Here is a 17,595-nt window from a genome sequence, read left to right on the forward strand (position 1 = left end):
GGAAGTATATATACCAACCTTTAATAGTAATTACTCCTGGGGAAGCACGTAGGGATTGTAGGGAAAAGAGGACTCCATATATTAACTCATTACTTGAGTAATTTACAATGATAAGGCATTTATGTTAAAAAAAAGTTTTTTTAATAAACAAACATAAATTTTTAGAAAACTAAAACCATGCTAAAATGGATAGCAAGTAAATACAAGTCACCTGTAATCTTACCTTCCAGGAAAAAATATTGATGACATTTTGTTGTATTCCTTCCCACACTTTAATCCTGTATACTTTTCTAACTCTTTTTCTCCATTTCATTAAATATTCTTTTAAAACAGTGTATTCAGTGCCTTCAGAGTATTCCATCATATATGCATACCTAATGCATTTAGACATTTTAAAACCTGCTTGCTGTTTTCAACTTGTGGCCTCTATTAAAGGAACCACTGTAATAAACAGCTTTATCTAGACACATTTGGGTACATCTCAGATCATTTTCTTAGGCTGGAGAAAATTCCTAGAAGTGGAGTTACTAGTTCAAAGCAGAGAACATATTCAAGACTACTGATACATTTTGCCAAATTAACCTCCAGTAACAGTGCATTCATTTAAATTATCACCAGCAGTGTAGTAATGTGTCTATTATAATTTTTCCTTTTACCTGACTCTTTGAATTTGATGAGGGGAGTAGTCATTGTTTTGATTTGTATTTTAAAAATTATTAGTGATGTTAAACACCTATCATTAGTTTATCAGTTGTTGGTATTTCTTCTCTTGTGACTCAGCTGTTTGCATTTTTTATCCATTTGTTTACTAGGGTTTTCATTTTTGCTTACTGACTTGTAAATCATCTTTAGAGTTTAAATATATTAACCCTTTGTATATATTTTGTATTCTGTAATTCGATATCTACATTTTTATTTTAATTACATTTAAAATATCATTTTTTTTCCATTTTTATGCATTCAAGCTCACCACTCATGTCCTTTGTGGTATTTTCATTTGCATTTATGCTTAGAAATGTCTTTTCTACCCTAAAAATATACCTATTTCATATCCTACTCAGATACTTATCCTTTCATTTTTTTATGTAACTCTATATTGATTCAGAATTTATATAGTATAAGATAGGAAACACATTTTATTTCTCTAACTAGAAAACCAATTTTTCTAAAACTGCTGATTGCATTCCTTTTTCTTGAAAATTTGAAATTCTAAAATTCTGTGTCCTGTTCCATTGATTTCTTTGTCTGTTCTTACATTGACAACATACTGGTTTAATAATTGTAGTTTTATAATATGTTTTCATATTTGTCAGTTTATTATTCTTCTTTTTCACAACTTCTTCCATAGTCTTGCCCATTTAATTTGCAGATGAATTTTTAAATTCCCCTGTCATTTGGTGCTTACCAATAAACACTTAGTACTTAACAAATAAACATTTTTGATCGTGCAAATGAATAATTAATTTGATTGGAACTGAATTAAACCTCTAATTGGGAAGTGACATCTATGCAATATTAACTTTCCCATCCATGGACATGATTTGTCACTTCATTTGTTTAAAAAAATTGTGTTCCTCAATAATGTTTTTTTTTTTTTTTCCACATAGGCCTCAAATATTCTGTGGTGCTGGTGGAGAGGGAGAGAACTAGATGGATTTGGGAGATAGATAAGATTCACAGGCTTTGCTGGTAGATCAGTCATGGGAGGTTAGGGAGAAGGTTCTTGGCTTTCATAACAGGAGAACAGATGGTGCCATTCACTAAGACAAGGAAGGTCAGAGGAAAACCAGCTTTGGGGGAGAAAGATCCATACTTTGGTTCTGGACGTGTGAACTTTGGGATGACTTTGTGACATCTAAGTAGACACATGCAGGTTAGCAGATGTGCAGGTTTGAAGCTCGGCGGAAAGGGCTGAGCAAAAAAATCCACATTTATGAATCACCTGCAAATGGATGGTAATTAAAGCCAGACATTACGCAGGGAGCAAGCATGACATGATAAGGGAAATATGCATAGGACTGAGCCTTTATGGCTGGGGAGATGTTGAGCCTGCAAAGGAGATAGAGAGACCAGAGTGAGCTTAAAGTCACCAGAGCCAAGGCAAGAAAGGGTCTCAATTACATCTACAGCTAACTGATCTTTGACAAGGGGGCCAAGACCATTCAATGGGGAAAGAGTAGTCTCTTCAACAAATGACGCTGAGACAATTGGATATCTACCTACAAAAGAATGAAGTTGAACCCTCACTTCATTCCACATAGGAAAATTAACTCAAAATGGATCAACACCTAAATATAAAAGTTAAACCATACAGGTCTTAAAAGTGTCATTTAAGAAACTACACACAAATCACCAACTGTTCCTCAAATTCTGAAAGAGTATTTGGAGCTTTATGCGGTAGTTAAGTTTTGGTTACAAGTTACAGAAATGGACTTCAGCGAGTTTATGTGAAAAAGAGTGAATTATTAGAGGAAGCCTCAGGAATTTAGTAAAAGTCAAGAAAATCAAGAGCCGGGAATGGGCTGGGACTGGGCATCCAAATTGCCCTGGGGGGGAACCAAGGAAGTTTGTTGGTTTATTAGTTTTTTCCTCCCTCCCTTCTTTCTCCCATCCCCACCCAATCTCTCTCTGTCTCTCTGTCTCTCTCTCTGTCTCTCTCTCTCTCTCTCTCACACACACACACACACACACACACACACACACACACACACACACACACACTTTATGTCTTTCTGCTTCAATATCTTCTTTGTCTGCATTGTGGATTTCTCTGTTTCTCATTCTGAGTGGTGAAACATGACTAGCAAGAGCTCCCAGGTTTACACGTGTTCAGTTTCTGCCAATCTTGGTTCCACTTCCAAAATCCTAGAGAAGAGCTCTGACTGGCCCGCACTGGGTCAGATGCTCCAGCTTGGACCAATCATCTGTTACATTTTACTAAGACTGTGATATTCACCTAACAATGCATATGTAGTGGATGGGGAAAGAGCAGTTCCCTGAAATATGTGTAAAAGGTGGATACTAAACAAGTAAGTTTGGTTTTCTCTAAAAAAGCATAGTCCAAAACTTCTGAATTTGGAAGAAAGTGGCTAACTTTCAAATATTCAAACCACCTTAAGGAGCTATTAGTATGATTTGATTCAAGCTCCCTTTGATCAAGTCCTTGCCTTGGGAAATGAGAGCTACTTCAGAGTCATCTCTGATGATTGTAGGGTGCTGCCATTTTCAACACAAGTGCAAGTTTGTATGATAACTTGTTTTTGAAACTAGGGTGAATTAGGTGTAACTCCATTGCAGTAGGTTGGCTTTGAAAGAGGATGTTATAATAGTGAGGCATCAGAGTAGAAGATGCTTCATGATCAGGTAACAGTGTGGTTTGTTAAATCATGGCCAACATAGACAGACATTTTTCCATGGTGACTACAGAATGTTCAACAAAACCAAAGCATTTTGATTTTGCCCAATAGTTTGACTTAGTAATATCTTTCAACTACTAGTAATACAGACCCTCAAATACAATAAGTTGGACCAGACAGGCATTCATTTTTCTCCCATAAAATGAAGTCCTGAGGAAGACAGCCCAGTGTTGAAGCAGCAGTGACAATTCATGCCCAAGCTTCTCTACCCCATGTATTTGGCCATCTCTAGCATGCTATGTCCATGCTCAAGTTTGCCAGCATCACATAATGGCCTCTGCTGCTCCAACCATCACATCTATGTTTTATGAAAGAAGGAGGAGAAAGAGGGGAAGGCAAGAGAGCCCCTACCAGTTGAGTCAGTAAGTTTTTAAGAAGTATCTGAGAAACTCCACCCAACAGTATCCACTTACTTTTTGTTTCTAGAACTTAGTCATGAGACTGATCCTATCTGCAAGGGAGGCTGGGGAATGGAGATTTTCATTGGCTGTTATGCTGTCTTTCCCCTCAGATTTTCTACGGAAAGGAAGAAGAGATAGGACAATGAGTTGGTAACCAGCAGTTTGTCTTACCAACTTTGCTTTCTTTGACATTCTTTGGTTTCCACATTTACATTTCATGATTCTCCCACAGCTGCACACTAGTCTGTTCCCTGCATTGAGAATTATCTATTTTTGCGATTTCATTTGCTTGTTCGTCTAACTAATATATACTGAGCACCAACTGTGTGGCCGCATTTGTAGCTATGGCACTGAACAAAATTAAACAAAAATCCCTGCTCACAGAGTTTCATTTTAGTGAGAGAAAAGATGATAAATAAGAAAAAATATGTAAAAAAGATACTGTGCTCAATGGTCACAAGTGCTAAGGCAAAGAAAGGCCTTAGGGCAGTGGGATGGGAATGAAGCATTGGAGTAATGGTTGTTGAAATTTTAGATAAGAAAGCCCAAGAAGATCTCATCAATTTTTGGAATATAGGCAGAAAGAAGTAAGGGAGCTAGCTTCAGGAAGAGCATTCCAAGGCGAGGAAACTGCAGGTGCAAAGGCCCTGTGGTGGGAGTATCTGGAGTGTATCTGAAGAAAACAAAGGAGGTCAGTGTGGTTAAAGCAGAGTGCAGGGAAAGTAGTGGGAGATGAGTCAGAGGGAGAGCAGGGAGTGATCACTTGAGCATCAGAGACCCTATGAGGGACATCAGCTTTCATTATTTTGCCTCGTATCCCTACTCGGAATTTCTATAAACTGATAAAGCTTTCGCCTTAGTTTAATTTTAGTATTTATTTTTAAAATTCAGCTTATTTTAGTTGATTTACAATATTTCATTAGTTTCAAGCGAACAACATAGTGATTCAATATTTTTAGAGATTATACTCCATTTAAATATTTCATTATTTGTTTAACGAAATATCAGGTTTATGGGCTGATTACCAGCATTGGGTGAATATTTCTGCTTCTGTCTCATCAGCTTTAATAGCATTAGACTCATGCCTTTATTTTCCCCAATTGCACACACATTCACACACATTTGCAAATACTTTTTATTTTGAGTTGTTGTTGTTGTTTTAAGTAGCATTGTTACTCACCAGTTGGCTGTGCTGGTGCACATTTTTATGTACTCAGTTCTTTGTAGAAACTGAGCGATATGGCCTGACTGTGGTTGACATGAGTGGGTGAGAGGATGATGATATGTGAGAAACATATTAAATATGAAGGCGATCCTTGTACAAAGGGATTTCAACCAGTGGGTTTAAAGATGGGAACCAACCCAGCGGCAGATGGAGTTACTTAGAAGTAGTTAGAGAAGGAATTCAAAGTGCAAGCTGAAACACAGACCTGGATTAAACCTCCCAAATATGAAGGAACTTTCATGATGAAGTTTGTTTTCATTTTTTTTTCTCTCTTCAAATCCCAGCCCCAAACTGCATGTCTCAGATGAATAGGGAGCAAGTGTAATTAACTGAATAGAGCAGTAAAAGGAGAATTATGGGATATGGAAAGCATTTAAATATGATTCATGAGTTTGGAGATATTGCAAACATGTGATAGATGCTCGGAAGAGGCCATCAGAGAGATTGTGCTGAGAGCTCAGTTGGGAAATGACTAAAGCCTGCCCCCGAATCTTGGCAGTTCATATAATTAAAAGACTAAATATTTTATAAAGACGGAGCAAGTAAGATTTCACCAGCACCACACTCTGAGCCAGAAGTGATTAAACATAAACCAAAAATGCATGCACATTTTGTCCCTGGGAAGCAGGGTCTGTTTCTTCCCTCCGGAAGTCAGGACTGGAGGGGCACGGTGCTTACATCATTGCTGAATGGATTACTAATGGCAGGAATCTGAAAGTAAGTGGAAACCAGGTCCTTGGCTCTATGGTGGATGGAACCAGGATGTGAACTGGCATTCTACAAGAGAAAAACCATCCCAAAGCTTTCATATCACTTACCCTCTCACCACTCCCAGGATATCAGCACAGGCCATGCCCACAATATGAAAGTTGAAACCGTAAGGCTTCTTAAAGAAAACATAGGAGACTATCTTTATGACCTTGGGGTCGGCCAAGATTTGTTAGATGGGATGCAAGAAGAACTAACCATAAAACAGAAGATTTGATAAATTGAACTTGAATCAAAATGTAAACCTCTTCTCATTGAAAGAAACTGTTGTGAAAATTAAAACAAACACAGACTGGGAGAAAATATTCACAAAACATATATTCATATCCATAATATATAAAGAACTCCTATGAAACAATAACGAAAAATACAATACAATTTTAAATTGGCAAAACAAAACAGAAACAAACCAAAAAGTGGCCAAAAGACTTGAGCTGGAACTTCATAAGAGAAGACATATGAATAACCAGTAAGCATATGAAAAGGTGCTCAGTATTATTACTCATCAGGGAAATATAGATTAAAGCCACAATGGGATACCAACAATACTCAGCAGGATGGCCCAGCTAGAAAAGCTCGGAGAGCTATCTCTGTGGTCATCCTTATCTTCCACCTCCAGCTGGTGGCCACATCTTGGCTGTTGTTCCCCCTTAATGTCACCAGTGACTGATCCACAGCCTTAGTTTCTGCCTTAGGACAGTCTCTCCCCAACTCTTCCTTTCACTTTTGGAACATCTTCCTTACCCATCTCCCTGACTCTGGTCCCTCTTCTTCCACTCTTCTTCACTCTGTTGCAAATTTGGTCAAATCCCTCCCTGTCCCACTTTCTTGGTGAGTTCCCCAAGCCTACAGGTAGAGTACGCCCTCCCCTAGCACCCTTGCCCCTCCAAAACCTCCACCTCTGGCCTCATCTCAGGAACCTGCTCTGTTCCAGACACACGACAAACTACCTTTACAGATTCCCAAATACATGGGCTCTGTGTCCATTTGTTTGTTTGTTTGTTTCCTGGAAATTCTGCCAGCCTATCCCCATCACCCTCAGGATAAACACCAAACTCCAAGGCCTTGCATGGCCCACCTCTTCAGGTAACTACCCACTAGGTCACTCTCTTTATTCCAGCCAGGGTTGGTGGGGGGGGGGGGTGGCTTATGCTCCATCCTGCCCCAGGGACTTTGCACACGCTATTCCCTTTCCCTGAAACACTCTTCTCCTTTCTACATCTAATTAATTCCTACCCAGGCTTTGCTCTCAGCTCAGTTTTCCCCTGCCCTTACCTGGACTGATTCAGATACCCCTTATTATCCTCATAGCACCATGGACCTCTCCTTTGCAGTGTGTGTGTCATAGCTATAGTTTTACACACACAGTTTCTCTCACCACATTGTAGACAGGAACAGCATCTGTTTTTCCACCGTTGTACCCAGTGCTGACAGCAGTGCCTGGCTCCTAGTAGGAGCTCGTAAGCACTTGTGGAGGGGCAGGGACTTGGTTGTGTGCTCAGACTCAGGTCAGACTGCCTTGATCCAAATCCTGGCTCAGCCACCTACCAGCCGTGTCAGCAAGTTATTTAACCTCTTGGTGCAGGGCTAGGACTAGAGTGGGGAAAGGTGCCTGGGGTGTAAAATGTAAAGAGGTACTCACTGCAGGACCTCCCCCTGCCCTAGTGTTGCTGAACCAAACTTGGGTCTGCTCACCCGCGTGCAGTAAAGCCAGTCTACCCACACCGGGCTGTGGGGAAGGGAAGTGCAGCGTTTATTGCAGGGCCAAGCAAGGAGTCCAGGCAGCTAGTGCTCAAAACACCTGAACTCTCCAATGGGTTTCAGCAAAACATTTTTAAAGACCAGGTGAGGGAAGGGAGTTGAGGCTGCATACGTGATCAACTCCTTCATGATTCTCTGATTGGTTGACGGTGAGGTATCAGGGCAGTGTCACAGGGGGTAACATTATCAATCCTTAGGCTCCAGGAGGCCTGGGGGCCTGGGGGTCATCAAGTAATAAACATCTTCCTGTTGGTGGGGGTTTTAGCGTCTGTAAAAAACTCAGGAAATATGGATCGGATACTATTATCTTGATACTTCAGAGAGGAGCTAAAGCAGAGAATATGGGGGAGGGCCTGTCCTGGGAAGGCCCCATAGGGTCCTGATCTGTTACACTGGCCTTGTCTCTCAGTGTCCTCATCTGGGATAATCACTGGGCCTGGGTCATAGGCTTACAGAGATGAAATGATTTCATGGATGCAAACCACTGGGACCAGTTCCTGGCGCAGCATCTTCATTTGTCAAGTGGCTCAAGGCTTAGTTCATACCTGTTCTGCCAGCACTTCCAACTCAGGCCCACCTCTTCCTTGGACCCCTGCTGCCACTGTCCTCTTCTGAACAAATGGCACCCCTAATAGTACTGAGGTGTACAGTTCTCATGGCACTCGATGCATCTGTCACTTTCTCTACTAGACAAGAGCACTTTGAGGACATCTAAACCTGAGCATCCCCTGCCCTAACCCAGGTCCCAACAAAGAGGGTGTCCTCCCTGAAAACAGGTTGAATGAATATTTATTTGCTACTCTTGTTCAAGGCCAGGTCTAAGAGCCCCTCCCGCCCCGGAGGGCATGTAACCCTGACTTCTGGTTGTCAAGCTTCAGAATTTGAATCTTGCGGCAGGGGGAGGAGGAAGGAGGTGCAGATTCCAGCAGCATCCGTACCTGGTCTCAGGGAAGCCCAGTTTGCTGGCAAAATGAGTATGTAGCCCGTGAAGAGCAGAAATGCTCGGAGAAGGAAACACCCTCAGAGGTGAACATTTGGGGGGCTGGGGAGAAGTTTATACAGAAACCCATCTAGGTAGCTAACCTTTTTGTTTGTTTGTTTGTTCCTTTAGTGGCTTGAACTATCTAGGAAACACTGCATACTTCCAAGCAGAAAGCAAGCCTCTTTTCTTTCTTCATTGTCCTGCTTGTCACTCCTGGCCTATCTGCCATCCCCTGCTATCCGCGCCTGCCCACTGGGAATACTGAAGGATCCCAGGTTCCCATTCCTCTGAAGAGGACCGGGATTGTGGCTTCTGTCTCTCTGTATGCCAGTGACCCTCACACTGAGATTCCATGCTGCCCAGCTTCTCACAGCCCGTGAGGTTGGTCATGAGGGGGCCGACGTCGGGGGGGAACAGGTTTTCCAGGCCTGGGGGCACATGCCCAGACTCTTGCCCCACGAATGGCCTGTCATCTTTAGAACCGTAGAACAGTGTGCATCTTTGTTTGGTGGAGGATGAATCCATCAGGAGACCCATCTCTGGGGCTGCTGGCTGGTGACTCACCTCCAAATGCTGTTTATTTCAAGCCCTGTGGGAAACTCTGAAACTGACATAGGTTTTCACACAGCTGGACTCTGGCTTGTCTCCTATATCCACTCCTCCACCCCTTTTCTCTCCAACAGGAGAAACTGAGGACAAGAACGATCCCAAGGTCTTTCTCACTGAACTGGGGGAGCTGTTTGGAAGGGCTTACAATTCCACAGGCGAATCTGGGTCCAGTGCAGCGTGTGGGGTCACCGTCTCCCCCGCTGTAAACCCTGATTATTCTTGCCCTCTTAATCTGCATCATTCCATCTGGCATCTGCAAAGGGAGAAAGCCAAGCAATCCAGAATATTATCAGTTACCCAGAGACGACAGAGAGTTAAGAACAATCTGGAATGACATAAAATGGTACATTGTACACTGTGGAGTGGATCACTTCCAGTTAAGTTACAAAGGCTTCTGTTGCAATTATGACTTTATTCAAATCAATACTTAAACGAAGCTTGGAAATAGAGACGGAGAGGTCAGAAGGCAAAGCACAGCACGCCACGCAAAGCACCTTTCCAATAAATATGCAAGAGTGTCTCCGCCACGGAATCTATTGCTCCCGTGAAGTCAGCATAAATATGCGAAGTACTTAACAACACTCGCTGCATGTATATTGGCAATTTGTCAGCGTGCTAGCAGCAGGAATCGAATGCCTAGCGCCTGGTGTTGGGCTGGTGTCGTTTTTCAGAGGACCAGTACAGGAAATTGCTAACTCTGGTTAATTCTTTTGAATTAAAATGACCCACATGTTTTCCTGAATGAACCACAAACAATTCAGGGAAACTTCCCCCCCACCTTTCCCCAGCCTTACCACCCATCCCAGGGTTCCTTATATTCTCAGCTTCCTCTCCAAAAGCTAGCCAAGTTTGGTGGATATCTTTTGTTTCTTTCATCGGATCACCTCTCCGACAAACTATCTCAATTTTCCTCCAGGATAACTGTCCCTCCCGTATCCTCAGCCAGTGGTAGTCTGGGTGGGGTTGACTCCACCCTCAGCCTGTGTTTTGATCTGGCCAATCAAATAATCACATTCCTCTAGCCCCAGTGACTGGTTCAGAGATAGGCGTGTTACTCAATTTGGGCCAATGAGAGTCAGGCCTGGGAATGTTTTTTAAGCTGCTTGGAGAAAAGAAGCTCTCTCTTTCTGCAGGGCTTGGAGCTTTGAAGAGTGAGCCTGGAGTTGCCCACGACCAGCACATGAGAAAATCTGCCTGAGAATAAAGCCAGCACAGAGGAAAGTGGAATCAACTGAGTCTTAATGACATTGTTTGAACCACTGGATCAAGCCATGCCTGAAGGCAGTAATCTCAATTTTTTAACTATAAGAATGTTTTTAAAAATTATTATTTTTTGTTCAGTAGATTGAGTTGTGTTTTCTGTCACTCAACAACTGAAAAACTCCTAACTGATATGTCCTAAATCCCCAGAACATACACACTATTCTTTCAAGTACCCAATATTCTTTCAAGTACCCATGTTAGATTAGTGAAACTAAATGGCTCCTGAATAAAAATAAGTAATTATTTTAAAAGGAGAATGGGATGTTGCTGCAGACAGAGGGCACTGGGTGTGCCATCAGCATCCCTGAAGTTAGTGTCACTCACCTGTGGGCTTCCCCGCACCTTGTTCAGTCTCTACTCCACGGCATAGTGATGCTTCATGCTTCCTCACTGGACCCATGTGTTAGTCCTGTCTCAGTTTCAGCACTTAGGGCACTGCTTGGCACAGAGGAGATGTTTGATATGTGACTTTGGGGAGATAGCTTAGCTTCCTTGTGCCATAAAATGCCACCCCCCCCCCATGGAGATGCTCGCTAAGGCTGTGTATTCTGCAGTGGGAATGATGCACGGACAGCCCATGGCAAGGAGAAGAAATCAACATCACAAAACAAGTAAAACGACCTTCTGTTTATGCAGCATGGATGGAGCTAAAAATTGAACTCTGATTTTTTTTATCTTAGTATGTCCACATCCAGTATTTTCCATGAGGAAAGAAGATATGCCTTAACCAACAATTTCTCAAATTCCTTTTAGTAGATACACTACTCCTTGACTCCTTGTTCTGTTGCAGTGTCCATGAGTCTGTGTTATTTCTGCAAAGATGGTAACTGGGGTGGGGGAGAGAGTCGCTTTGATTTGCTATGTGTCATTGAAATGTCTTAGCGCTGTCAGCCAAAAAAGCAGCTAAAAAACTCCCACACTGTATGCGCCCATCTGTGGAGCAAAATGAAGGTCTGAGTCGCGTGTTTGGGTTATGATCATAATCACAGCAAATAACCGCTTTGCTATTTTGCTGTGTGTACAGCCTTGTGTTTCAGCTCTGAGCTATCAGGTTTACTATTACCCCAGTGCCATCTCACCAGCACACTGAGTTCAAAGTGGCGCCAGGCAGTGAGCTTTAAGGTTGGGTTTCCGCTGTGGTAGCAGATGTGACTCTTGTCCAATAAAACACATGCTCCTTTAGCATCTCCCGGTGACTTCAGCTTGAAAGGACAGGTTAAGGGACCATCATTCTTTGCGGGGAGATATTTCATCTGCTAAATTGTTTTCAGTGAAACAATCAAAGCTACTGTGTACAGCTCCAAAGTACAGGCAGGGACGAAGCAGGGAAAGTGCTAGGGTTGATATGCAATCTGGCTTGGGTTATAGCTACGTGTAGGCAAAATGCGGCTCCAGAAATAACTGTGAGGTTCCCGATTTTGATGCAGAAGTGGATAGCAGACTGGGCAGCTGGTAACGCCAGGTCACAATGAATTCAGCACCAAGGAACATCAATCCTTTCAATGTGTCTGTATCCAGGACCTGCCCTGACTCCTATTTTCCCCCGGGGGTGGTGGACTTCCTCTTCTGAATTAAGAGGTAAGTCCCACAAAGGCAGAGAATTTCGGTCTTTTTGTTAACTGTTGTTTCCCCAGTGTCTGGAGCAGTACCTGGCATGTGGTAGGTGCCTGTAAATTTTTGTTGAAGAAAAGAATCACTCAATCGACAGACTCAAGTCTCCTTTGAGTGTTTACATATTGAGAAGGAAAAATACAATGCACAAGGACTAATTATGAGATCCCCCAAGAGAAGGATAATGTCCCTCTGCAATCACAGCCTTTGTTTTACATGTAGATTTCAAGACTGGAAACTCTGCCATCACTGGTATGTGACAAGTTCACACTCTTAAACCGCATAATGACTGTCTGCTGATAACACTCCATGTTCTGGTGGCCTGTGGGCTGGGTCCCTGCAGCTCACACTAGTGTGAATCCAGCCTGTGTTGCATTTAAAGTACAATTAAACTAGTTGGCAATGTTTAAAATCTGGGAGCTTTTAGATTACAATATGAATTGCTGGGTTTCCCTCAGTAGTAGAATGGCACTCGCCTTCCTGCAGGGTAACACTTGGCTGGCGCTGAGATGGGATGGTCCCATGAGAGGAGCCATCCTGTGACATCCAATTTGCTGAAGGTGCCTGGGTCACCTCCCTTGCTCTCATAACCTACCTGCCCCTGAAGACTTTTGAATTTGCTGCAGGGAGCCCTAGGGTATTATGCAGAGAGAATTATGTCCCTGTGAATTTTGGGTGTAGGACAGTCCAGAAAAGTGTGTCCTGAGTACCTTGATAATTTGTGAAAAGGCAACATTTTGTTGATTAGGAAAACAAAGCAGCAGGATTTCAGGAACAGATGCCATTAAATTTTTTGAATCAGTAAAAGCAAATTTGAAAACTTCATTATGGATCTATGGCATAAAAATTGAGGGCATATCTTTCTCAGGGCACTTTGAGCCAATGTCACAGCCAATGTCTCCTTCCAGGGTAGTTTTTAATAGCAAAGAAGCTGATTTGTTTCAGAAACAGATGCCTTTTAAAACTTTGACTTGGATGTGTGCTATAAAATATGTTAATGTATTTTATTATTTTGGGATGAGACTTTAGTCTTGCTAGTTGTGGTTTCGTACAACTGTTACGTATTTTTCTCCTACCCCCCTAGAACTGTAACCCCTGTCAGCAACAGGAGGTGACCGCATGGGGTTCAGGGTCAGGTTGTAGAGTTCAGACTAAAAGTGCTGTAAGGAATTCAGCAAAGCTTTGAGATTGGAGTGGACCAGGATTTCAGAGGGGGCTTCAAGGGAGCCAGGAAGCTGGTTCCCAGAATGCCAGGATGACAAAGGACTGCTCTAGTTGCGGGGAGCAACGGGAACCTGAGAGAGGAGAGAGAATTTAGTACTGCATCTGGTAAGCTTTGGGAGGCAGTGCAGTCGAATTCTTAAGGGCCAACCTCTGCATTCAAATCCCACTGCATTCAGATTGCTTCCTGCTGTGCTACCTTGGGCAAGTTACTTAAATTTGCTGAGCATCAACTTTTTTATGTGAAATACGGTTCCTACCCCATAGGAGAGTTCAGTGAGTCTAAGTGCATACACTGCACTTGAAAAGAGTGCCCGGCTAGTGCTCTATAAATGCTTGCTACGATTGTCAGAATGTGGGTAGGCCTTGAGGGCAGACTTGTCCCTGGGAGCGTGAAGCTTGGTGCAGTCGTCTAAGACTCTGAGAATTGGTCTTGCTTGTGCTACATCTTCTCTTTGAGCTGCAGATAAGGCCTTGATACAGCTTTGTTGCACGGTATGGTCTGTCACTTCCTGGAAGATAAGGACCTAGTCTTAGGGTCTTTTGTGCCTGCCACAGGGTAAATACTTGGTACATATGATTTACTCACCAAATATTGGCTAGTTAATTCACTTCAAAGTCTCCATTCTTGTCCAAGATCAATTAGATCAAAAATTTCAAGAGAATGCAGAAATCCTAATTCTCAGGTAAAACTTTCCAATGTTAAAAAAAACTTAGTATGGGTCAACTAAAACATACCTGCAGGCTGCATTCAGCCAGTGGACTGCTAGTTTGAAACTTCTAAACTAGCTCTTTGTAGTGGATGCTAGTGGCGCTTGGGGGAGCTTATTACTTCAGGGCCCTCAGGGATGCTCAGCCCCTATGTCCCTTTGCCTGGGGTCTTTCTCAGGCCAAAGCATCCACTCAGTTCACACACAAGGATTTCAGTGCCAGGGAGTTGACCCTTTTCAGAAGCAGCTCACGTTAATAACTGATGGGAGTGGTGGATAAATACCTCAGCTCCCTCGCCCATCAGACAGGATAACTCTGAGACCCGTGGATGTTCTATACTGGTTCTCCGTACTCTCCAGCAGGATGGAGCCCCAGTTTGACTGGCTCAGTAACACACCCTTTATTGGCTGGCTGCCTTCCTTCCCCTGTCTCACTCCTCCATTCTACCGCCCTGTTTCCTGAGACCACTTCCCTACAACTTAGCACGTGAATTCTTGTCTCAGGGTCTATTTCCAGGGGAACCCACACTAAAATAATTCTCTTGGGCACCTGTCACTTGGGAAAACTGAGTCTTCCAGCTTATCTAGTTGGTGTCATTGGCCAGGCAGTGCAAAATGGAGTGGCTTTGGGGCCCAAGGGCCTTTTGGGGACCAAAATAAGGTTTTGTGATCAACCTAGGCTTCTAGAGAATTCCCTCCTAATTTTGGAGGGAGATTCTTTCCATACCCATGCATTCATTTGCATTTAAATTTGAAGTTGAAATTAAGGTTTTTAGAAACTTTTAATTTCTATTTAACTATAAGAATTTCACTGCAGGGTATCTATCTGATTTAAAAGAATAATTAAAATTAGGTATAGCTGCAGTGATTTGCCACAGCGTATGTCTGTCCTTTAGAATGTTAAGCAACAGAAAATTATCTGTGGCTGGAGGTGCTCTATATGTAAATTCCCACAAGAAAAGAATTTGGTGATAGAGAAATTCAGATTATGAAAATCACGTTGCAAGTTTGAACATCAGTGCTTAATAAATGCCTTAGTTGTTACCATTACTTCTCTTAATATCCTCAATTAAATGATTTAAAATAGAACAACAGATAAGCAAGATCAATTAATTTTATAAGATGATCAAAGGAATGTGGTTCAGCATTGTCAAAGCTGTAAACGTGATAATGGTTTTATCAGACAAGAAAAATAACTCGAAGTGGCTCAAACCTTATTCATTTATGCTCAAAGGGGTTTTATTTGTGATTCATCAAATCGTCTTTTGTAATAGGGAGAGTTTTAGGATCTTACCCATTAATTTGAGAAAAAAATAATTCAGACATTAAAATAGATGCTATTCTCAGATGCTTGTATGTCAACCATAATAAGTAATAACAACCATCAAAGTTTCTTGATCCCATAACCTGTTGGAAGGAGGCTGCAGGAGGAGCCAGGGAACTGCCAGTGGCAATGACATTGATCCTCCTGAGTACTCAAAGAAAGGCCCTAATTCAGCTTGTGTGTCTGAGGTCTAGGCTGGAGGCCAAATGCAAGGTACAGAATCAGCCAGTGATTCTCTGCTCAGATGAAGCATGTGCCATCGGGAATTTGAGAGCAGCAGGGTGAAAAGAGGGATCATTTCTGAAAGGCTACATTTATCTGCAGTGTGTATTGCGGTTAAGAATGATTCAATTATTTATGCCCCTCTGCCTTTCAAAAAGGAAATAGGTAGCTCCCCCCCACCCCTCAAAAAAAGGACAGAAACAGTAAACAGAACAGAAAAAGAGCAAAGCTGAGTAATAAGAGGGTGGTGAGTTAGGATTACGGTGGCTCAATCTAAGCTAAGGGCAAATGTTTGCAACTAAAAAATATTTTTTGATTTGGAGCTTCCTGGCAATCAGAGCAACAAGGGAAGCATAGTGAGTGATTGCCTCTTATTATCTTATTTAAAGTAGAAAAGAGATGACTTTTAATTTCTAAGAGGATATTTTTTTAACAAGAGTAAGAAAGTGAACACAAGCATTGATTGTAAAAAAAAAAAAAAGGCAAGGTAATAGTGTCAGAAACACAAAAATAGTTCCTCTGTAAATTACCCTGCTTCATTTGGACCAGAAGACTTTTGTCTGGATGAAACCACATCAGCAAGTTTTGAGAAGGTGTCCATTCGTCTTGTGATATCAGTCGCAAAGGCCAGAAATATCCCCACAAATCTAGTTTTTTTCACAATGTAAGTTGGTGTCGTGGCTCATGGCCAGTCAGCATGCACTTGGCCGAAATGGGGTTGAAGGATCAAATATTGGCTTCGTGACTTTGAAGGGCAGTTCAGTGATTTCTGAGGAGAGAGCAGGGCACAGGGCGGCAGGCAGGGGACGGCACTGTGACCAACGAGTGGCTTTCTGGCAGTCAGCTTGCTGCATGAGCCACGGTTGGATTTCCCCACTGCTGTGAGGGTAAAGCTCGGTCACTAAGTGGCTCATGGGCTGCTGCCTGCCCTGCATTAGCACAGCTATTTGGGGCTTACTGAAAGGACTTTGGCACGCTTGCTGATTAAGCAGACCACAATGTTCTCTTGCTCCTCCCCTGAAACTCCCGGGGCTAATCTCCTATGGCTCTCAGGTCTAATGGCAGAAAGGTGCAGCGCACTGCCATGGACCAACTCCCACTGGAAAATCAGCAAGGAGAAAGCTCCTGGACTCGGCTGTTATTCGAAATTCCTGGAGGGTAGATACGCCAAGGAATTTTCCTGACCGATGCTGATCCCTTTTCCAAGTCTCAAGGTACTTCAAATACAAATCCTGCAGGAATGTGTCATTTTCTGCCTTACGTTACATTATTTCTGGGTGTGATACAAAGGGCTTGGGTCTGGGAGACAGATTTGGGTCCAAATCCCATTTTGCCACTTACTGGTTATGAGATCCTGGGTAGATTATCTAACTTTGTCGAGTCAGTTTTCTCATCTGAAAAACAAGTCTCCGTGAGTTAATAAGTGTAAAGCATCAGGGTCTGTCCTTGTGTGTAGACAGCCCTCTGGCCATAGTTCCATTTTTAAATATGTGATCGACCCTGTTCTAGACGTTGAGAATACAGAGACAATAAAACACAATCCCTTGAAGAGTTCCAGGTCTACAGGGGAAACACCAAGACACTGTGACACGTGCTATTACTGAAGCATGTGTTGACAGTGCCAGAGAAGGAGGGAGTCTCGGTTGCTGATCTGTACACCAAAGGACGGTGCTGACCCAAAGGCCATGGCTGAAAGCAGAAGAAACAGTCTCTAGCTGCCTAGGGTATGAGCCATGGCCGAAGGTAAGCACTTATATTTTAGTTGCCTCATCTATAAAAGAAAGGAAGGTCATCAGGAGGTCCCTTAGGTTCCTTAGTAGCCATAGGGAGACTGGCCTTCAAGATAGACATTGAGAAAATTACAGAACTCAGGCAGATTTGAGCGTTAGAAAATTTACCCCGTCTCCACCCAGAGTTCACCCTGGAACTCTTCTATGAGAGCCAATGCTTTTCCATTAGCTAATCCCTGGTACCCAAAAAATACAAAGAGGGGAAACAGAGTACATAATCCATTCCTGTAGAGTAGTTATTAACCTTGCACTATGATTGTGTTTACAAGGTGACTGGTATGCCATTAATAAG

General features: G+C 42.6%; 1 pseudogene; it reads right to left on the reverse strand.

Annotated features, from left to right (window-relative positions):
* Positions 1-9,090, reverse strand: part of LOC101339536 (mitochondrial import inner membrane translocase subunit Tim29 pseudogene) — a 76,538-nt pseudogene extending 67,448 nt beyond the window's left edge.
* Positions 9,091-17,595: the final 8,505 nt, after the last annotated feature.

Source organism: Tursiops truncatus, chromosome 19, assembly GCF_011762595.2.
Source record: "Tursiops truncatus isolate mTurTru1 chromosome 19, mTurTru1.mat.Y, whole genome shotgun sequence".
Taxonomy (NCBI): Eukaryota; Metazoa; Chordata; class Mammalia; order Artiodactyla; family Delphinidae; genus Tursiops; species Tursiops truncatus.